Genomic DNA, 23178 nt, shown 5'->3' on the forward strand with positions numbered 1-23178 from the left:
AAGGAAGGGTGATGAGGACTGACTATATGATAGTGATGAAAGTCAGAAATCATCAGGAAAGGCTAACAAACAAAGGACAAATGTAAATGTAGTAGAAGGACTAGAGGAAGTGCAAGCAGATGTAGAGGATGAAGAAAGTGAAATTTTAGATTTGGCATTACTGAGCTTGGAGCTCTATCTGGCAGACACAAAACCGGAAGTCACACTTCTGGTGGAGGGGAGGGAAGTAAAATTCCTGTGTGACTCAGGAGCGTCACGGACTTTGATACACCCCTCCAAGTTACCAGAATATTCCGAATCACCTGATTATATATTAGTAAAAGCAGCAAACGGACAGCTATATAGGGAGCCACTCTCCCATGATATAGCAATAACTGACCCTGTTTCAAGTATGACTCAGAAAAGTAAAATTGTAGTTTCTGCAAAATGTCCAGTAAACTTACTGGGAAGAGATCTTATGCAGATATTTGGCATAGCGGTAGTTCCTACCATGCAGGGTATGGAGGCACAAAGACAAAGGGATACTTTCGTGGTGTGACCGGAGGGTGAGACTTTTTACTGGTACAGCCAGGACCTAGTTACGACTGGTCCAGGGGCAGTAACCGAGGAACTGATGAATGTAGCCATCAGTAAGGCCCCCTCCCTTGACACTGACCAACAGCATTTGTTACACTGTACTCTATACTACTGTAGCATGCCAGGACCTGATAAAGAATATGAGCAAGAATTATTCAAAAATCCTGCTAACAGATTAGTATTACGAACCTTGTATTGGGATACTGAGTGAAACAGTGTGATAAGCTGTTCATTACCTCAGGAATTCGTGACACTGTACAAATCTAATCGACTACCACATGTCAGCTTGACGAAAAATAAGAATATGAAATGGGCGGACTTAGGAGAAAAAGTAACAAGATGGGAAAAGCAAACTGATTTACAATTATCAGAGCAGGGAATACAAAAACAGAAATTGAATTGGCTAACACAGACACATCCAGCTGTACACTTACAAACTAGTGAAGACAGCTGATTAACGTTCTTATTAGAAGAAGAAGAAAAAGCCTTGTGTGACATACCAGAGATTCTTTGGTCAACAGGCAAATCAGATGTAGGACTTATTCAAACAGCAGGACCAGTTACTATTACACCAAAATCAGCATTTAGACCACAAAAAAGACAATACCCCTTGAGGAAAGATGCAGAGCAAGGAATCAAGCCTATAATAGCAGCATTACTCAAGGAAGGAGTACTGGTAGAATCTCTTGTTTCACCATGTAATACCCCTCTATTTCCTGTTAAAAAAGCAAATGGGGAATGGCGGATGGTACAGGATTTACAAGCTGTAAACAACGCAATAATACCTAGAGCAGGTGCCAGACCCACACACCTTGTTGAACGATTTAAAGCCGCAACAAAAATATTTCACTGTAGTAGACATAAGCAATGCTTTCTTTTCAATACCTATACATCCTGATAGCCAGTATTGGTTTGCATTTACATTTCAGGGTAAAAGATATACCTATACTCGGCTACCACAGGGATATTGTGAAAGTCCAACGATATTTGCACAAGAAATGGCAAGCAACCTGGCAGGGTTTACCCCACCAGGAGGTAGTCAGATTCTACTTTATGTAGATGACATTTTGCTAGCAGCCCCCACCCAGCATCAATGCAGGGAGGATACGATAGCATTATTGAAATTTTTAGCAGCACAGGGACATAAAGTAAACAAGAGCAAGTTACAACTTTAGAAAAAACAAGTCAGATACCTAGGATATGTAATATCCAATGAAGGTAGAATATTAGACGAAGACAGAAAAACAGCAATTTTACAAGCACCTAAACCAGCGACCATGAAGGAAATGATGTCCTTCTTGGGAACAACTAATTTTTGTCGAAGCTGGATATCAAACTATGCTTTAGAATCTGCTCCACTGGCTGATTTAATATATAAAACACCAATGGCAGCACAAGATATATTACAATGGACACCCGAAGCAGAAACAGCTTTCTGCAGACTAAAACAATTGATAGCTTCTTCATTAGTTTTAGGACTTCCGAATTACCACAAAAGATTCTTTCAGACCGTAGATTGTAAACAGGGATACATGACGTCAGTTCTGACGCAACAACATGGGGATAAGCAACGCCCCATAGCTTACTATTCATCACAGTTAGACCCAGTGGCATGATCGTTGCCTCACTGTGTGCAAGCAGTGGTCACAGCTGCAATGGCAGTACAGGCTTCAGCCTCAGTGGTGTTATTCCACCCTCTCACATTGAGAGTGCCTCATGCAGTCGCAATAATTTTACTGCAAGAAAAAATAGCATATCTTTCTCCTGCTAGACATCTTTCATGTATGACCATACTGCTGAGCCAACCTCATATGGTAATTGAACGTTATACAACATTAAACCCGTCAACGTTACTTCCAACCCCTGTGGATGGCACGCTGCACAGCTGCCTGCAGGAAATTGAACAAACAACTTTGCCCAGACAAGATATCACTGATATGCCCTTGGATGATGCCGAGGTGACATTTTACGTGGATGGCTCGTGCAGAAGGGGTCCTACAGGAAAAAATCTAGTGGGGTATGCAGTGGTTACAGATACAGAGATCTTAGAAGCCCAACCTTTACAGCATAACCCATCTGCTCAAGCAGCAGAATTGATAGCCTTAACACAGGCTTGCACTCTAGCGAAAGATAAATGTGTGAACATATATACTGACAGTCAGTATGCTTTCTCTACAGTGCATGTTTTTGCGCAACAATGGAAAAATAGGGGAATGATAACATCTAATGGCAAACTGATTAATCATGCGCAACTTATTTTGAACCTATTAGATTCTATTCAGTTACCTACTAAAGTAGCTATTTGTAAATGTTTAGCTCATACAAAACAACAGGATAGAATTTCAAAAGGAAATGCAAAAGCTGATGCAGCTGCAAAGCAAGCAGCCTCAGACTCAGAAACTTTACTTTTAACCGAGGAATTACAACCCTCTGAGATTTTAGATCTAGAAATGCTAAAAACAATGCAGACACTAACTACGAAAGCAGAGAAACAAAAATGGGAGAAACCAGGTGCAATCCTCGAAAATGGACTGTATGTCTCCAAAGAGAAAAAAACAATATTACCGTCTAATTTATTTAGATATGCAGCTTTGTTGAGCCATGGGCAGTGCCATGTCTCAACAGGGGGGATGGTACAGTTAGTAAATCGAGTATTCCAAACATACGGATTCATAAATTATACAAAAAAAATTTGTGCAGCATGCCATATTTGTAACAAACATCATGCACAAGGGGCATTCAAACCCAAGCAAGGGAGTTTTCCTACACCACCATATCCATTCCACACTATTTGTATGGATTTCATAGAATTGAATAAATGTGAAGGGAAAAATACTGTTTAGTAATTATAGATATGTTTTCCAAATGGGTAGAAGCTTTTCCAACTAAAAATCCGGATGCAGCAACCGTGGCAAAAGCCCTAGTAAAAGAAATAATTCCCAGATTTGGCATACCGGAAAGGATTTATAGTGACAATGGGACACATTTTGTTAATCAGACGATTCACCAGCTTGGGAGATTCTTTGGAATCTCCTTAAAGAATCATTGTGCTTACCACCCACAGTCTGTAGGACTGGTGGAACGGTACAATGGAATTCTAAAAAACAAATTGAGGAAGCTAGTGAGTGAGACACAGAAAAACTGGATTTGCTGTCTGCCTTTGGCACTGCTGAACATGAGAACAGTTCCAAATGTAAAGGGTTTGACTCCCTTTGAAATGATATTTGGAAGGGCATATTATGTGCCACAGTGGAAAGCTCTCATGCCTGCACAACTAGAGGCTGACAGCTCATTAGCTAGCTACATGAGAAAACTGTTAACAAATAAAACTGTTTTGCAATTGAACTCTTTTTCAGATAAAAGACAGACCGGACCGCTAGAAGCAGTGCTGACTCCGGGCACCTGGGTGTGGCTGAAGGTTACGAAGAGGAAGAATTGGGTGAGTCCAAAGTGGGAAGGACCATACCAGGTACTGTTGGCAACGCTTATTGCAGTCAAAGTTGCTGAGAGGACATCCTGGATCCATCTGACGCACTGTAAACCGGTAAAGAATTTTCAACTTGATAAACATTTTGGGACTGATACACAACAAAGGCAGGATGGCCAAGAGCAAAACGAGTAAAAATACAGATCAACCCCAAAGATGTTGTTTAATCATCTTGTTGACTATGCATTTATTGACTATGATTGTGATGACCTTCCTTTTGTTGTGGTTTTTCCTACATGTAACCACACAAGTGAAAGTGGAGAGATGTGATGAACTGTCTATAGACTGGCATCCAAACTTTAACACATACCTAGCTATGAAGCGTGTATATGTAGAGACTATGAACATTTCAAATTGCTGGGTTTGTACTGCTATACCAACAGCATATGGAGGACTGTTAATGTCCGCTGTCCCCTTGGGGATAAATGAGACTTGGGAGAATTTACTTTTTGATACAGGATCTGTAAGATCACAAGACAAAATTGCATTGTATTTACCTATTACACAGAAGGGAATTGTATGTTTTTATAAGAATGATACACTTCAAGTGGGTTGGAGTAACTGTAATATAACCATATCTTATAAATGCTATATTAAAGTTAAAGATAGAGGCACTGTTTGTAATACGAATTATGATTCATATTTGAGTTTAATGAAAACAACATTAAGTGATGTGCAGAGAAATCCTGTTTTACATAAACAACTGTCTGTTATAGACAAGAAAATGTTTCATTCAGAATTAACCCGCATCAGTACTAAGGTAGAAAACTGTTATTTTGTTTGTGGGAAAAAGGCATACAAATAGCTACCTGAGAATTGGTCCGGCAGTTGTTTTTTGGGTTATCTGGTTCCGGCCATAAGACATACTGCAGAATTACCTCTAGGTAAGATACGAAATGTGAGTGATGTAGCCCGGAAACCTGAAGGTCCAATCGGAAAACCTGTAAATCCAGTGGGACAAATCGAAGCTGGTTGGAAAGACCATCATTCCATAAAAAACAAAGAAAAATTGACTCATATGGACTTGAGTGACAGTGTAATATCCTGGGCTGGAATACTTCCAGCATATGGAGCAGTCAAATCGATCTGGGAGTTGAGAAAGCTGTCGAAACTTCTCGAAGTAATGAGTAATGCAACTTTTTCTGCTCTCGAACTAGTGACTGATGAACTGAATGCAATGAGAACTGTTGTGCTACAAAATCGAATGGCTCTTGACTTCACCCTAGCAGCGAGAGGTGGTACGTGCGCGCTTATCAAAGAAGAATGCTGTGCATTTATACCAGACAATCGACATGAAATTAATGACCACCTAGAGGTAATACAGCAGGTATCGGCCATGACTGAACCAGGCCCAAACACACTGACGAACTTTTTCCAGAGTCTGTTTGGTGGGTGGGGTTCTATCCTAATGAACATCTTGATTGCTATTTGTGTGGGTCTGCTCCTATTAGGAGCATGTGTCTGTTGTGGGATTCCCTGCATGAAAAGATTAATCAAAGATTTTATTGATATATCTGTAACTGAAACTTTGTACCAAGACATTGAGTTAGAAAAATTAATTTCAGATGAAATTCTTTCCGAAGTATAAACTAAATGACTTGCCTGGTTGAAAGTCCTTAAAGGAGAAGGCTAGGGGACGAAATGACATTGTTTATATTTCTGAATAGAATAAAAGTATTAAAAGGGAGGAAAATGTTAGAAAAATATGTATTTGAGCATATATAAAGTGTTAATTAAAAAGCAAATAGTATATAATGCATTTTATTCTATTAATAATATGGCAATAAGAATGATTTTACATGTAATTGCTTGAAGCTTTGGAACTGCAGTGTATTTGAACTCTGACCCTGGCAGTAGCCAGCTCAGCAAGCTTATGTTTTTCACTAATGATTATCTGCTGGGTCAGGAAATTAAATGTATAAAGCCCTGAAAGTCTTTTTCTCCTTCCTCTGGGACAATTGGCCTTGTAAATGTTATCAAGATAAAATGCAGCTGTTGGAAGAATGTTGCAAGAAGAACAAAGAAGTGTATTACAAGACTGAACCAACTATTGTATTCGAGCAGGCCTGAAACCTTGAAGGAGTAACATTTACAGAAAGACATTATAACTGACCAGGTGCTTTGCAAGGCTATATTATTCCCAAGGGAAAACTTTTTTAGAATATGTAACATCAGCAATCTTTATGAATAGGATGTTGTGAACCATAGTGATGTAGGTGCCCTGTGACTAACCACTTCAGAAAGGTGGGCACAAACTAGAAAATAGAAACTATAAGAATTGTGTACTTCCTGTATCATGTCAGACAAAATTCTGTACTTGTACGTTTTTTGCCTCCTGGTGTACACTAGTAAATTTTTGCATCTGAGCCTCCTGTGTTGTTATCTTTATTTTTATTTAACAGAAGTGTTATTTATAAGGAGTGAAAAGGAATATATTAATCCAAGTGCAAGAGGGAAACTTGTTAGGGGTATAATGATTCAAGTAGAGGAGGGTAAAAAATTAATGATAGGCATTAAGAAGTTTCTGCTTTCACTAGAGGTCTCAGCCTGCTAATGAACATGAGCGTGACCAAGACTGGGTAAGGTATTGTTTCAGCTGGATTTTACGGTTTGTTTTTTAATCATTACTTGTGTAGGAATGGTGTTCCAGAGTTTAGTGAGGCCCCCAATCAATTATTTGCTTTAGTAGTACAAATATATCACCAGAACGGAGGTCCCTTGAGGGGTATAGGACAATAATATGTTCTTTGATGCCAGACATTGTTGTCTATATGCCATAACTAGTTGAGAATATGTTATGTAGTTGTTTAGCGATAGCCAGTTTAGATGCTTTAAGGTTTGGCAGTGGGGATCTTAGTGTGCAGTGTTGGTAGCAAATTTAGCTATTTTGTTATAGCAGGAGGCTAGTTTGGATTTTAGTGTAGAGCTTAGGTTTGTAAGGATGGGTGAGGCATATAAGAGCGATGGAAGCAAATAGGATGAGGCTAGAGTTTTTCTTGCTCGGTCTGTAAGGTACTGTTTTGCCCTGTAAAGGGAGTCAAGTTTCTGGTGGGTCTTTTTTAATTGTTTAAAAAATATGTCAATCAAATTTAAGACTGTCATATATTACAATGTCCAATAATTTAGTCGGTGGTACTACCTCAGTTTTAGTATTATTTTGCTGCTGTAACCAAAAAATAATGTTTTTGATGGAGATAATGTTTTGGGGTGAAAACCATCTGTTTTGTTTTATTGTCATTAAGAAGCAGGTTTGAATTTTTCAGCCAGAGTTTGATTGAAGAAAAAGAAATTTGAGTGATTTCTTGTAGTGTGGATGTTGTGGAGGCTGTACATTATTAAAGTCGAATCCTCTGTGTATTATACTATATTTGCTTGGTTTATGACAGTGTGAAGCTTGTTTATAAAAAAATTAAAAAAGGGTATCCTAGCGTAGAGCCTTGAGGAACACCTATGGTAACTGGAAGAGAGGTCCTGTTGTCATTTGAATGTTTGTTGCCTTCCAGATAGATAACTAAGGAACCATCTAAGGGAGGATAGAGAGAGATCCATAGAAGAGAGTTCAGCAAGTAAATGTTGGTGTTTTACAGTGTCGAAAGCTTTGGATAAGCCTAAGAACACAGATGTCACTAGGTTACCATTGTTCCTATGCTGGGTTATAGTGTTGGATAAGTGAAGGAATGGTGGTGGTTGTGCTGTGGTTGGTTCTGAAACCCCGCTGTGCTTCTGTTAGCAGATTATTTGAATTTAGGTGATGTAGAAGCTGAGCATGAATACATTTTTCAAATATTTTTGATAGGAGGAGATGATAGCAATGTGCCTGTAGTTATGAAACTCTGTGGATGTGCCACCTTGTGTTATAATGGAAGGAACATATTTTTCAGATATAGCTCGCTCTATCAGTATAGACACTGGAAAAGCAATTGAATCTGCAGCCATTTTTTTGTAGCTTGACAGGAGTTGGTCAGCAGCTAGGGTAGTTGGTTTTAGCTTATGAAGGAGTTTTTTTAATGGTGGAGGAAGGTTCTGAGCTGAAGTCAGATAGTTGAGGATATTTAGCAGAGTCTGCTGTCACTGAGAGGGTAGTAGAAGTATTAATGTTTTTGAGGGACAATATAGTCTATATAAAGTATTTGTAAAACTGTGTGGGAATTGAATCAGTAGTATAGTTTGACGTAGGGGTTGAAAGTTGATAATTTGGCCTGGATGTAAAAGTTTGTTTATGGATGTCCAGAAGAGTTTTGTTTTTTTCTGGGTTATTTTGATGTATATTTTGGAGAATGTTATAATATGTTTGCTTGTCATGTTTTATTTGGTATTTTATCCTATTCCTTAGTTGCCAGAAAAGCTGAAATGTATTTTGCATTCTGTTTTGAGCCACTCTGTCCAGGCTTTCTCATGCTGTATCATTAATTTCTTAGTTTCATTTGTTAGTCAAAGTGCAGGATTGGATTTACCATTTTAGTACATATTGGAGCAAGGTTATTGAGAGTTTTTAGGAATATCTCATTAAAGTGTGAGACAGCAGAGTCTAAGGGTATAGATTTTAATACTTTCCATGTGTGTTTGTCAAAGTTTTTTGAGTAACAAACTTGGTTGTAAGTAACATGTTTCTCTTAGATATTGTAACTTCGAGAGCACAAGTAGGTTGACGGTCACTTAGGCTGTGTGGAACGCTACCAGCTGCTCTAATTCTATTGGGTCTCCTAGTAAGAATCTAGTCTAAGGTTGATTGTCTACCAATACTTTTGTGGACTCTAGTAACTGATGTAAATAACTGTCTAAAGCCATACAGGTTTATGGAATGAGATGGGGTGTTGTCATTAATAATCTACCAGTCTATATTTAGGTCTCCTAGTATTATTTTTTCATATTGTATATGCTGGGATATCCCGCTTGGATATTTTACACAGTGGTAATGTTTTTACCCAGCAGTTTACATATAGCTGATAAACAAAGGGTTTTCCTATCACTGATGTTGCGATGTGATATAAGGAGTTATGCGTTATTAAACTGGTATCTCCTGTGCATGTGCAGTTATACACACACACACACACACACACACATATATATATATATATATATATATATATATATATATATATATATATATATAGGGACTTTTTGTAGATGATGGCTATGCCACTTGCCTGCTTATTTTTCCTGTCAAGCCTAGTTATACTGAAACCAGGTGGGTAATGGCATTGCCATTTATGTCTTTTTTCAGGTATGTTTCTGTAGCTATGGTTATGTCTGGGGAATATGTGGCAATACAAACATGTATGTCCTGGATTTTATTGCATATGCATGTAAGATTGATATTTAGGAAGCAGCAAAGGCTGGAATTGGGGCATGGGAGAGGAAAAGGGGATGGTTCATTCAATACTCTGCTATTAGAGGATGGGTATTGCTGTTGTGTGGGGCCAGCTTTTGGTGAATGTCTCCAATGACTTTCTGGGTGGAAATTTTATGAAGGAAAGTTATGTACCCAAATGCATTTGTGCTTTAGTTTTATTGAATTTCATATGATAACATACTTAGGGTTACGATACCTGTAATTCAAAAAAAATCTAAGAAGGTTTGCTGGTACAGTGTGAGTACTTTGGTGATTGCTAGTCTTGGTAACTGTTGATATACATCCATAAGATGATATACATACTCCAAGAATCTTTTTTGTAGAGTTCTGATTGTTTTCTCAATGTATGAGGCTGGACAACCTTGTCATTTGCCAAACAGACCACAGGTGTGTTTGCAGCTGGACTGCCATCTCATAATTTATGTTCTTACATACATACATACATACATACATACATACAAATGTTTCAAGCATGGGCATTAATGCCCTTCTAGCTTGCCAATATACCAAAACACTTGTTCCCCTAATAAGTGTCCAGGCTGTTCTTAAAAATATCTAAACTAGTACTTGCTTTAATGTAATTTGGTAGTCTGTCCCAAGCATCAGTTACTCTGGCAGAGAACCAATTAGTGCACTTCTCATTCCTATACAATATCCTACACAGGTCGTCTGATGATTATCTAGTGCTTTTTGTTAACCCCAAACATTCCCAGAGGTAGTTGTCCCTAAATGCCCTATACACCTGAATAAGATATCCTCTTAAATATCTATAAGAGACGCTGTACAAGTTCAGATATTTTAGTCTTTCATAATAACTTAGATTTTCACATCCGTGGATGCCCTTGGTATATTTCCACTGTACTCTTTCCACTTTATTCATACTTGTTTTCCTATAGGGTTTGCATATCGTTATTCCATACTCAAGTTTGGGTCTAATGTAACTAACAAACAATGACTTCATTATGTTTGATTTCCTAGACTTTATAAATCTTTTTATACAACCTATAGTTCTATAACTATCATTAACCAATTGGTTGATATGATAAGAAAAACTCATAGCTGAATCTACCCATATACCCAGGTCCTTAAATGAGTCTACAGTTTCAATCACTGTGTGCTGTATTAAATATTCACCTTTCAGTTTATGTCTCCCAAATCACATATGCTTAGTTTTTCATGTATTTATCAACATATTATTCTCCTGTGCCCAAATGGTCAATTTAGTCAAATTTATTTTGCAGACATGCCTTATCTGTAACACTTGTAATCAGTTTACCCAATTTCGGGTCATCAGCATATAGACTGTAGAACACCTCAGATTAAAAAGTAAGGTCTGAAAGATACAATCTAAACAAGTAAGGGCCTAGGACAGAGCCCTGTGGGTCACCTTGACTGTAACCAAGGATTTCACCTGTCCAGTTGGTGTGTGATACTTGCCATGTCCTATTTGTAAGCCATGCAGTTATCCATATTATCAACAGTACATCAATACCTAGCTGTACTAATTTATTGATCAGTGTTTTGTGTATGACCCTGTCAAATGCTGAAGTTAAATCTATATAAATCATATCACAGCACACATTTTCATTCATAGCTATTATATTGTTATAGAACATTATGTTACAGGTGGTAAGAGATCTATTTTCAACATATGCATGCTAATATATGGTTTCAAGTCCCAACCTATCCAGTTCTGACAATAACTTATCCAGTATTACCTTCTCCATTATTTTTCCACAAAGTGAAAGTAGACTTAAGGGTCTATATGATTCTAGGTTTGTCCTACTCCCCTTTCCCTTAAAGACTGGTTTAAGACAGGTTTAATAAGTGCATGTCTCCAATCTTGAGGAATCTCCCCATATTTATATGGCCTAGTGAATAACAGATATAATGGTAGTGTAAGTACTTGCTGAAGTGTTCTCAGGTCATTTTTACTTATTCCGCCTCCTCCCTGCGATTTGTTTGGATCCAGTTTGCACAGTTCTTTTTCAATATAATCTAATTTGATTCCACTATCTGGGGTTGCCTGGATGTCACTAAGACAACTTACCACCCCTTTTGTGGAGCCAAACTGTTTTGCATAAGATTTTGTAAATATATCTATAATCTGTTGTGTCTTGAGAATAAATGGAATTACTACAGTACCAGTCATACATGACATTAAGATGGATCTCCATGCAGTTGATACAAGCATATGGCATCAGCAGTAGCATCAACAACTCCCTTTCTCACATTTTCTACATGGGGTTGGGATGTCACATCAACTGCCACCATCTCTTCACTCAGTGGCACTCTCCTGCTTTCTTTGGCAATCATGCCCGACTGTCACATATCTCTTATACACTCCATCCATCTCTTTACTAGATATCCTCATTTCCTCTTGCCTTTTTACTATATCTCCCAATCTTCATCTCCATAACCTCTAGTTTCTTCAACTGCTCTGCCTTTATTGCCCAGGTTTCTATACCAAACAGAAGTAATGGTCACACCACTGTTTTGCAAACCTTACTTTCCAGCTTCTTTGATATTCTTCTGTCAAATACTACCCTGACACTCTGTGCCAGTCAGCTGCGGCTCCACATTGTCTAGCTTTGATCTCCTCATTCAAACTTCTCTTCTCCTCGACCTCCCTTTCCAGATGCTTGAAGCTTTCCCTTCTATCTCAGTTTCAAGCTTTTTCTGATTTGTCCCATTTGCTGGATTGGCAACTGTCTTGCCTGTACACTGTTTCATCCTCCATGTCTTCTGTTTTGCATTCCATTCCTTATTTGTTGATTTTCCTCCATGCAGTCTGCCTGTAATGCCACATTGTCTGAATACTGCAGCTTTGTTGATCTTCTCCCACCAACCTGTTTGCTAATGTAGTTCATCACCAGTATGAGCAACAGTGTGCTCAGAGATGAACACTGATGCACACCCTCTCCCACTGGCAATCCCTCTGTTCATACTTCTGTTATTTGGTCCTTGTAGATAGCCTGTATTAATTCAATCAATGCTTCTGGGTCTTCATACCATATCAGGTCCGCCCAAATCAGATTTCATAGAACCTTGTCAGATTGCTTTGTCTAAGTCTAGGAATGCCCAGTTGGACTCTTTCCTCATCTTTAGCTTCTTCACCTCTACCTGTCTCATTGCAAACATCGGGTCACTTGTGCCACATCGTGATCTGAATCTGAACTGCTGATTTTCCATTTTATTTTCTATTACTCTGTGTATTTATCAACCATTTTTTCTCTCTCTCTCTCTCTCTTCAGCACCTTCATGCAGTGTGACAGAAGTTTGATACCCCTATCTGACTACATTTGGGAATATCCTCTTTTTTTTTAACACTGGCACTAGAATGCTTATTTTCCAGTCATCTGGGATAAGCATTTCTCTCCATACTGCTGAGCATTCCCAGGAGCCATTTCTCTCCTAACATGCCCAACGTCTTGACCATATCTTTCTTCATCTCATCAGAGCCTGCTTTTTTCCTCTGCTTCATTTTCCTTAGTTCTAGTCTTATTTCTTCTTGGGTGAGTTCTTCATCCTCTTTCATTGTATGCTGCCACCAGAGCAGTACAACTTCTGTGAAGGTTTTGTCACTCAGAAGCTGCTGAAAGTCCTCCTTTCATCTTATTTTAATGGCCTGTGGAATGATGAGAAGGTTGTGGTTGGCATCCCTTATTAATGGTGTTTAATTCAAAACTAAAGAACTGAACACCAGCAGCCTAACAAACTCGGAACTTTCATAACAATACAAAAAACTTGGAGATAAAAACAGTCACAGTTTAGCGCTTTCGTCTTATATAAACAACATCATCAGAACCATGAAAGAGGAAGTAAAAACAATTGTAAAGCAAATTCATGAAAACACACACACAAAAACATCCAATCAGGTGACAGAGACCACTAAATCCCTGGAAAATCTTAAAGAGATAGTAAATGCAGAATGAATAACACTATTTACAACTTGGAAGCTCTCATTTTAAGTTCACTGATAATAGAAATGCCATCATTAATTCATGCAAATGTGTGGCATCTAATCTAAGTTGCCGCAACAGTTCACAGTGCAATAATTTGTTCTTCCTGTCCCCTGTGTAGGCAGCTGCTTGTACTTGTTTCAAAATAAAAAACGTAAATCTTTAAAAAACTAGAAAGGATAGAGAATATCTAGCCAGGGTGCTATTGCTGTCAGCCTTCTGTATACTATAAACACGCTGACAGATTCTTTTTTGGGGGCATTGTTGGTTTTGCCTACATAAAACACTTGTGAGAGCATCTCCCACATTGCAGAGTCACCAGAAGTCTGGAAACAAGGTCAAGACAAGGTATCTCCAATAAAATTTTGATGTTAGGCTTCCTTTTGTTTATAAAGGTGGGCTGGCTATTGACCAACAATGGTGTTTGATGACCATCTTCTTTCTTGCATCCTGATAGTTTCTTTGTGCCATCTGTTGCATCACTTTCCAGAAGCTGGTACAGTGCCTTTGATGACTTGCTCTGTGCTATTGTGACTGCTGTCTTAGCCTCTTTGTTAGCCAGCTAGTGTTGCTTCTTAGCCTGGACCATCTTTTCACTCATACACCTTTTCCCTGCACTCCTTCAATATTTCCTTTTTCCCCTGTATATGCTGCTTTGTCCTTTCTGGCCATCCTAGGGCCCCATCCATCATCAGGCCTACCTGCCCCTCCTTCCTTTCTGGACTTTTTCTCTGTGTGAGCTGAGGCCAGCATGGATCTTAAGGTCACCTGGGTGGCAGGGCTGGCAAAGGCTTCTGCTGCTGAGAGGGCGTTATGTTATAATATACCCTTGTCTACCTGCTCCATCCCCTGCACTTGTAGACAATGTTTGAGGGCTACACCCCCTCTGTGGACCAAGCCTCTCCCTCTGGAAATGTCTTCAATAAATGCCCATCTCTCTTTGCCAGTGCATCAGACCAACAAGCCACTAATCAAACCTGGATCACATGGACTGTTGATGGGATTTTATCCCCCTATGCTACGGCACTGGTTTCTTTCTTTTGATAACCTCTTGGACTTCTGCATTCCACCACCAGCTATCCTTGTGTAGCTTATTATCCATACATGGCTCAGACGCTTATCTGTTCTATTAGTTTTCACACATGCAGTTTTGAGATCCTGCCTTTCTTCTTCGACTCCACTTCTTCCTGAGGTGCAAAGAGGTCTTTCCTTGAACTCTAGTGCTTTAACTCCAGTCATGTTTCAGTTCTTCAGTCTAGTCTTTGTTGACCTTAGAGCCTTCTCTGACCCTGCTTGTAGATGATAGTGGCAACTATTGGTCTGAGCTGACTGTTCCACTGGGGATGACTTGACAAACTCTGATTCAACTCCACTACATAAGTTTCGTGTTGGCCACTTTTGTATGTGATAGATAGTGAGATATATAAGTATTTTTAGTAGAATCTCCCATTGTTCCTACAGTAAGAGGTTTACCAAAAATCCACAAGGATCTATCGAATCCCCCTGTTAGGCCTATTGCGGTGATTTTTCTTGAAAATATGTTGCATCCTATTGTTGACAAGGTTGATGTTATTCTCAGGGATATTGAGACATGTTTATGTCCTTTCTCTGATTTTGTTTTTTTCTGACAGATATAAGCTTGATTGTCTGTTTGTTACTATGGATGTGCCATCTTTGTTTACATCTATCCCAAATGAAGAGGGAATATATTCTGTTATACAATTTATTTCTAAGAATTGGCACCTGAGCAGTGATAACATCATTCTATACTGTATGTTATTAGACATTGTTTTTACTCATAATGTTTTTACATATAATAAGTATTGCATACAAAAAAGGTGTTGCCATGAAAACACCTTGTTCAAATTCGTATGCGAATTTAGTCATGGCACACTGGGAATCTGAACAAATATTATGGAATGCTGATTTTTCTAAGTTTGTCATCTTTTATAAAAGATTAATGGATGATATTTTTTGCTGTGGGATGGATCTACTGATGAGTTAAAAGACATTGTCACTTTCTTGAATAATAGTACCACATTTCTATATTTCACTTATAAATGTTCTTTTAATGAAATTGAGTTTTTGGATGTTAAGATCAATGGAGGGTTGCATGCTATTTCTACTAGTATTTTTAAGAAAGAATGCAAACGTAACAATTATCTTTCTAGAGACAGCATGCATCCTCCCCATATATACAATAATATTGTGATGGGACAGACTCTTAGAACTTCACGTCTAACTAGCAATGATCATGAATGCAATGCAGCTCTGCATGAGCTTGAGAAGTAGTTTATAGATAGAGGATATACCCATCCTGGAATTATCTTTCTAGAGACAGCATGCATCCTCCCCATATATACAATAATATTGTGATGGGACAGACTCTTAGAACTTCACGTCTAACTAGCAATGATCATGAATGCAATGCAGCTCTGCATGAGCTTGAGAAGTAATTTACAGATAGAGTATATACCCATCCTGAATGTGGTTTTGACCACTGAGGTAGAGGTACCCCTTTTTTTAATAAGTATAAAAATAGGGATTCATCTAGTGTCACTGAGCTAAGAGGTAGGAATAAGAACATTGACAAGAGATGTAGGGTAGTCATTCCATTTACTAGGAATAGTTTTGATGTTAAGAATATTATATGCAGTAACTGGAATCTTCTAATGGCAGACAACAGAGTTAGACAGCTAGTGGGTGATTCTCCTGCTTTTTCATATAAGAATGAAAAGTCTTTGAAAAGGCTTCTTTGCTATGAGATCCAGCACTGTGAAATTATTGAGTCACAGCAGAAGGGTACTTTTGCTTGTAGGAAATGTAATTACTGCTCCTATATTGGAGATAGAAAGACCTTTGTTCACCCTAACACTGGTAAAGAGTATGTATTTAACCAGTAGCAGAGATCTGATGTAGTTAGCATATTGTATTACATGCCCTTCATACTATGTTGGCAAAATCAACAGAACTCTAAGGGAGGGGATTAGAGAGCATGTTTATGCTATTAACAAGGAATATGAAACAAATAGCTTAGCTAAGCACATTTTGGACATAGATACATCACATAAGTGCAGATTCTTGGTTTTAGAATTAGTATATAAAGTGTTAGGTTAGGTAATATTAAAAATACTTCAGAAAAAGTTAAAATTAAGTGGATTTTACATTTGCAGTTGAATAAAAAATATGGGCTGAATGACAGAGTGTCTAGTAAGACCTTTTTAATTGATAGAGCTCTGAACAAATAGTTTTAATATAAATTTAATGTTTCTATTTAATTGTCTTAATTGAAGTCTTTCTGTGATTGGAGAGTTTGAAATGTTGTTGCAGTACTTAAGACTTGGTTTTATTGTGTGTTTATATTGTGAATCTGATGAAGTGTCTATGACAAGACGTGAAAGCACTTATTTTCATTAAAATGTTTGCCTACCAAGCCGTGTTTGTGCCTCCACTGTTTTTCATTTTGTTCCAACTTTCTAAATACCATAGTTCCCTTCTGAAACTTTCTCCCAGCATTTACAATCCCTAGTCTTACTGTTTGTGTATACATGTTACTGCGACATAAGTAAACTCCCTGTTACAATTTGACTGCATTATTTTCTCCTAGCACAATTAGATCAAGTGCTGAGAGGCAACTGTTACATAGTTGCAAATACTGCCAACAAACCTGACTGATTGTCTTCTGTGTGCATAACGCACTGGTCCGAGAAGGGCTCTGCCCCGCTCTGTTTACATTCGTTCGGGCTCTCTCTGCTTCCCTACCCTACCCCCAAATTCCACCCATCCCCACTACCTCTACATTTATACTTATCCTTAACCACACCCCACTTTCAAACATTCAATCACAACTACCCTTTCTCTGACACACCTCCTCACATCACTTCCACTGTATCCACCCCTTTCTTTCATTTCCCACCTCCACACACATACCAGTTATACTCTCTCCACTTCACACCCACAACTCAGTATCTCCTTTAACCCATGCATTATAACTCCCACACTCACAGCAACCAAATCACTAACAGCTACATCCCTCTATATCTCAAGCAGCTTTCTACTTATATCACTCTATGTCCTCACCTCTAACTACTCCCCACTCCTACCAGTCACCCCCCCCCTGGCAAATTTCAGGTCGTCCTAAGCCCATTAATTCATCATACATTACCATTGCCCCCACTCTATTTAATGCCACATACATGGTCTATCAAAGATTAAAAATCCCATCTAAAGACACTTCCTCCTATAGACTTAAACTACATTTTAAGCTCTCCAAGCTCTTACTACACTTTGCTCTTAAACTAACTCACTCAGGGGACATACACCCCAATCTAAGCCCCACCCTCCAAACCAATATCCCACACAACTCCCTCTCTTTCACTCCAGACCTCCTCCAAAATAGACACAAATCACCCCTTCTCCTCCTCAATATCAACTCAAGGAACATCGCTAATAAAGTTTATGACCTACATGCCACCCTCTCCCTCTACTCCCCTGACATTATAATACAAACTGAAACCTGGCTAAAACCTAACATCAGTAGCAATTAAATCATAGCTCCAGGCTACAGCATACTATGTAAAGACAGGCTATCTAAGAAAGGAGGAGGTGTAGCCCTCCTATTTAAAAATCACCTCTCCCTTGACCTCATAGATACAAAACTCCCAGCTTTTGAAAATGCAGAAATATTACTTTCCAGACTAAAAATCAACCCCAATAAAAGAATAAATATCCTTGGTGGTTACATTTTACCAGAAAACAATATTCCCACACTAAAAAGTATCCTCAATTGGGCATCAAACTCCCTCCCACAAGAAACTATCTTCTTAGGGGATTTCAACATTGACTGGCTACTATGCTCCTCATCTAATCCCTCGTTGCACATAAACCTGCATGGGTTCTCCCAATTAACCACAGCCCCTACTAGAACAGACAAATGCTCTTAGCACCAATTCATATTGGATTGGACCCTAGTCAACAACCTAACCCTCATGTCCCACTCAGGTTGTCTCCATGACAGCCTAAGTGACCACCTTTTAACCTTTCTCATTCACGCCAAATCCCATCAAATCCACCAGGCCACCTACCAACAAATCAGGGAAAAAAAGAACTTCAGCGCCAATAATTTCATTGCCTCCCTCAAAAGCTGCAGCTGGGATACTCTTAAACAACTACCACTAGATCCAGCAGTTAACTCCTTTAACTCCACCTTCTTAAATATCCTCAATCATCATGCACCACCAAGAACTATAAGAGTTAAATCCAACTATGCTCCCTGGCTTAGTAAAGAATACAGATCCCTTCTTAAGACCCAGGATAAAGCGTGTGTAATATATAAAAAAACAAATCCCACCTAACTAGACAAACATAGCATGAATTACGGAATAAGGCCAAAAAACTAGTGAAACAGGATAAAACCAATTACTACCATTATATGCAAACTAAATACCTAAACAACCCTCAAAAATTCTGGACTGCAGTTAATACAATATTATAACCTGGAAAAATAGCTACCCCCATGCCATCCACACCCAACAACTCAGACAATGTAGCAACCCAATTTAATACCTAATTTACAGAGTCCATCCAAGCTCTTGCAACCGCTCAGCCTCACAACAATAACCACACACCAGTCACTAATCTAAATACCTCCCATACCCAATCCTCCACCAACCTGTTTTCTTTCCAACCAGTCTCTGTAAGCATAATCAAGAAATTACTCAAAAAACTCAAATCAATGACCCTAGTAGCTGATAACTCCATGCAGAATTCCTTCAAATTGCTGCAGTGGGAATAGCTTACCCAGTAGCCATTCTAATTAATAGATCAGTCACTGAAAGCATTGTCCCCACTATCTGGAAGATTTCTCATATCATACCCCTACATAAAGGAGGTAACTCTACTGAACTTAGTAACTACCACCCCATTGCTATCCTATCCCCCTGTCCAAAATTCTTGAAAGAATCATCCACACCCAACTCATGAATTACCTTCAACAGGAAAAATTGCTTATAGATACTCAGCATGGCTTTTGCCACTCTCATAGCACTACCACCACCCTGATGTCCTTTACTAATACAGTTAACCACCATAGGAATAACAGGCAGTATGTATCTGCTATTTTCCTAGACCTTTCCAAGGCCTTCGATATGTTGAACCACTCAAAACTTATTAACATCTTCCCATCCCTGAACCTCAGTATCTCTTCCATCTCTTGGTTCCAAAATTGCCTTTCAGGATGCCAACAAGCCATCCTCTGGCAGCAAGAACTATCCCCCTATGTCTAGCTAGCATAGGAGTTCCCCAAGATTCCATCCTAGGACCCCTACTCTTCTCTATTTTTACCAACCAACTCCACACTTCCACACCTAAAGCCACCATAGTTCAATTTACGCTGACAATTCAACTATAATTTGTTCAGCCTCCACTCTTCAACCTCTCCACAATTACACCCAAGAATCCTTTCTAATGGCTGAAAATTTGCGCATTAAAGCCAATGTCATCCTAAACCCAAACAAAACAAAACTTCTCCTCTTTCAACCAGGCACCCCCCCCACCACAAGCAAATACTCCCACCCCAACTTGCACTATCCTATCCAAAAATAACAATAGCATTACTCCATACAAAATTGCTAGGAGTCAAATAGACAATAGATTGAAATATGACATACATATTGCCCAAACCATTAAAAAAGTTCATAAGAAACTTGGTCTCCTGTACAGGAATAGCAAATTCCTAGCCAAAAATACTAAATCCACTATTGTCTGAACTCACCTACTATCTACTCTTTTATATGCTTCACCTATACTAACTAACCTCTGTAAAACAGACCTCACTAAACTTGAATCTTTCTACAATAAGATAGCCAAATTTGCAACCAGTGCTAAATACAGATCCCATCACTGTTTATCTCATAGACAGCTAAACTGGCTTGAACTACCACAAACACTGATCTTTAATCAACTCTCCTTCCCTCACAAAATCCTCCTTTACCCAGATAAAACTCCTGCCATTCAAAACCTCTTATAGCCTTATAATTCCTCTAGAAATCTCTGCTCTTCCAATAAATTTCTACTTCAGGTCTCTAAAGCAAATAATGCAGCTGGTGAAGCATTATTTTCCCATTGCATATCAAAAATGTGGAATAAAATCCCAAACTCTCTTACTTCCAACTGCTCTGTCCCACACTTCAAAAAAAAACTACTCAAAATACAACTAACAAACTCTTGGATCTGTCCCTGTAACCCTACATTATAGCCCAATGCCCCCCTCCCCCACCAGTCCCTTGAATTTGCATCTGTATTATACACAAACACCTCAATCTTTCCAGTAGAACTAAATACCTACAGTTAGCTTCATCACTGGAAATGTTTCCATGACCTTCTGGTGTAAATATAAACTTCAAACTCCTCTTATAAATACAGTCTCTCACTCTCACTTTCCTTGTACAGCATTGAGTTTTATTATACTCTTTGTACTCTCTGCTATTTTTCATTATTCGTAGTAAGAGCTATCCCACTGCACTAGAATGTACTATTACATTGGACATCTCTCCTGTACAGCATTACATTCTGCTTTTTATTTTGTTACTACCTTCTATTTTTTTTACTATTCTTGTATTAACTGCTATGCACCTGCATTATCATGTATCATTGTATGTATTTGTATATCTGTAGTACTAGTTTAAGTTTGGTTCGATCCTCGGCTGGGGTGCCTTCTGTGTGGAGTCTGCATGTCCTCCCTGTCATCACGTGGGTTTCCTCTGGGTGCTCCGGTTTCCTCCCACATCCCAAAGACATGCTGTAGGTGGATTGGACACTCTAAATTGGCCCTAGGCGTGAGTGAGTGCGTGTGTGCCTTCTGTGGAAGGTTGGGCGCCAGGCTGGCAACTCAACACCATAAAACCTCACTGCCAATCATGACCGGACAGGTAATCCACTGTGGTGACCCTTAAATGGGAAAAGCCGAAAGAAGAGGAAGAAGTACTAGTTTAAGTTTATGTGGAGCTTATCTTCCCGGGTCTCCGCTGAAAAAGGACCTGTGTCCAGTCGGTCTTTCCCAGTAAACCAATATAAAATAAATAAAAATAAATAAAGTTAGCTTGGCAGATTAAATTAAATGCTAACACCTCTCCTGGCCTAAACGGCCAATTAAATATCAAAAGTGAACTGAAAAGGAAACATGGTAATTAACAATAACATTCAGCTTTTATGCTAGACATACTCAGTTTATTTCTTGTTACTTATTTTTAATTTATTCTTCTTTTTTCCAATAGTACTTTATTATTTTGTACAACAGGAACAGACAGTGAATAATCTGATGTATAAAATCAGTGACAATACTGGTATAGTTCCAAAAATTCCTATAACACTTCAATTCTACAAATAACAACTATATACATTATTAACAATATTTACAAAACAGTGCTACTGAATTAGAAGAAAGGAGCCAAGTAAGCACAAATAAGAACTGTGTACAATGAAAAAGGGAAAGAGCGACGAGGGATGGTTACTTGAGTTAAGCTGAGTACAAAGCCTAGGACAATGATATGTCATTCCTGACCTTTTGCTAATCCTCAAGGATGTGTTCAAAGATGAATTTCCAGAAATTCTGGAAGCACATTTGTTTATTTGGATTTCTTATGGTGAGTTTTTGAGAAGATATGTATTTAGTTGCCATATTCCTGAATCCATTCCAAGAAAGTTTGGTGCAATCCAGCCAATGTTTGGTTTTATAAAATCTGATTAGTAGACAAAGAGAGATTAGGACATGGTACTTTCATTTGGAAAGCATGAGGTCTGTAATATGGAGAACCAGTAATTCCCAGGATAGGGTCGATTTCTGATATCCCATTTTCTCTAAACGCACCTTTACAGAGATCCAAAGCTTGTGGGTGTACTTGCAAAATTATAAAATATGAAGGAGGTCGGCATGGGGAAAGGAGCAACATTGGCATGATAGCCAAACTTTAGAACTGAACTTATTTAAGATGGAGGGAGTAAAATATGTATTATTATTGATAATTAATTGCTATAGACCAGTTGTTTGAAAGAGGATAGCTTTATAGTGGCTCCAATTGTATTACGTTTCTGCTCTTCAGTAAATTCACTTCCCTGCTGGTCCCAGTAGTCAGAAAATAACAAGGCAGATTGATAGATGATGGCCTTGATGAGTTTGTAAGCATTAGATAGCATATTTTTCTTGCTAGCTAAGCTTTTAATGATAACCACTAGACAAGTTATATCTTTTTCAATGGTAGGTGTTTTGATGACTAATGTTAGTATAAGCTCCCTGATCTGGCGTAATATAATAATGTATTTATAACTGAAATTTAATTTATTTTTCAATTTTTGCAGCATTTTTCCCTTGCATTTATAAATATCACGCACCGTACATTCCGTGATTATAGGATATTCTGAGAGGTTTAATGGTTTATTGTTAAGTTTGATGTTGGGATTCATATGTATAGGTTGGAGGAAAGGAAGGGCCTTGTCCAAATTAAGGGTTTTGTTGAGTCTTGGAAAGTCTTAACTCTCTGCTTCAGGATGCTGTTTATACTACAGTTCCTCAAATTGACTGAGGTCAAGAATGGGAGAGCTTTGGGGTTAATGTTATTACTAATCAGATGTTTGTGCCAAATTCTTACCCATGAAGGGGACCAGGTATCATTCTTTGGGCAGAACTTCGAGAGTAGGATAATTCTATTTGCACAAATGATACAGTAATATCATTGAAAGTCCAATTTACTCAGTCCCTCTTTTTCATTGGGGTAGGTTAATTTTAGATATCTTATTCTGACTGA

Source organism: Protopterus annectens, chromosome 4.part1, assembly GCF_019279795.1.
Source record: "Protopterus annectens isolate FY-2018-M chromosome 4.part1, PAN1.0, whole genome shotgun sequence".
In the NCBI taxonomy this organism is placed as follows: Eukaryota; Metazoa; Chordata; order Ceratodontiformes; family Protopteridae; genus Protopterus; species Protopterus annectens.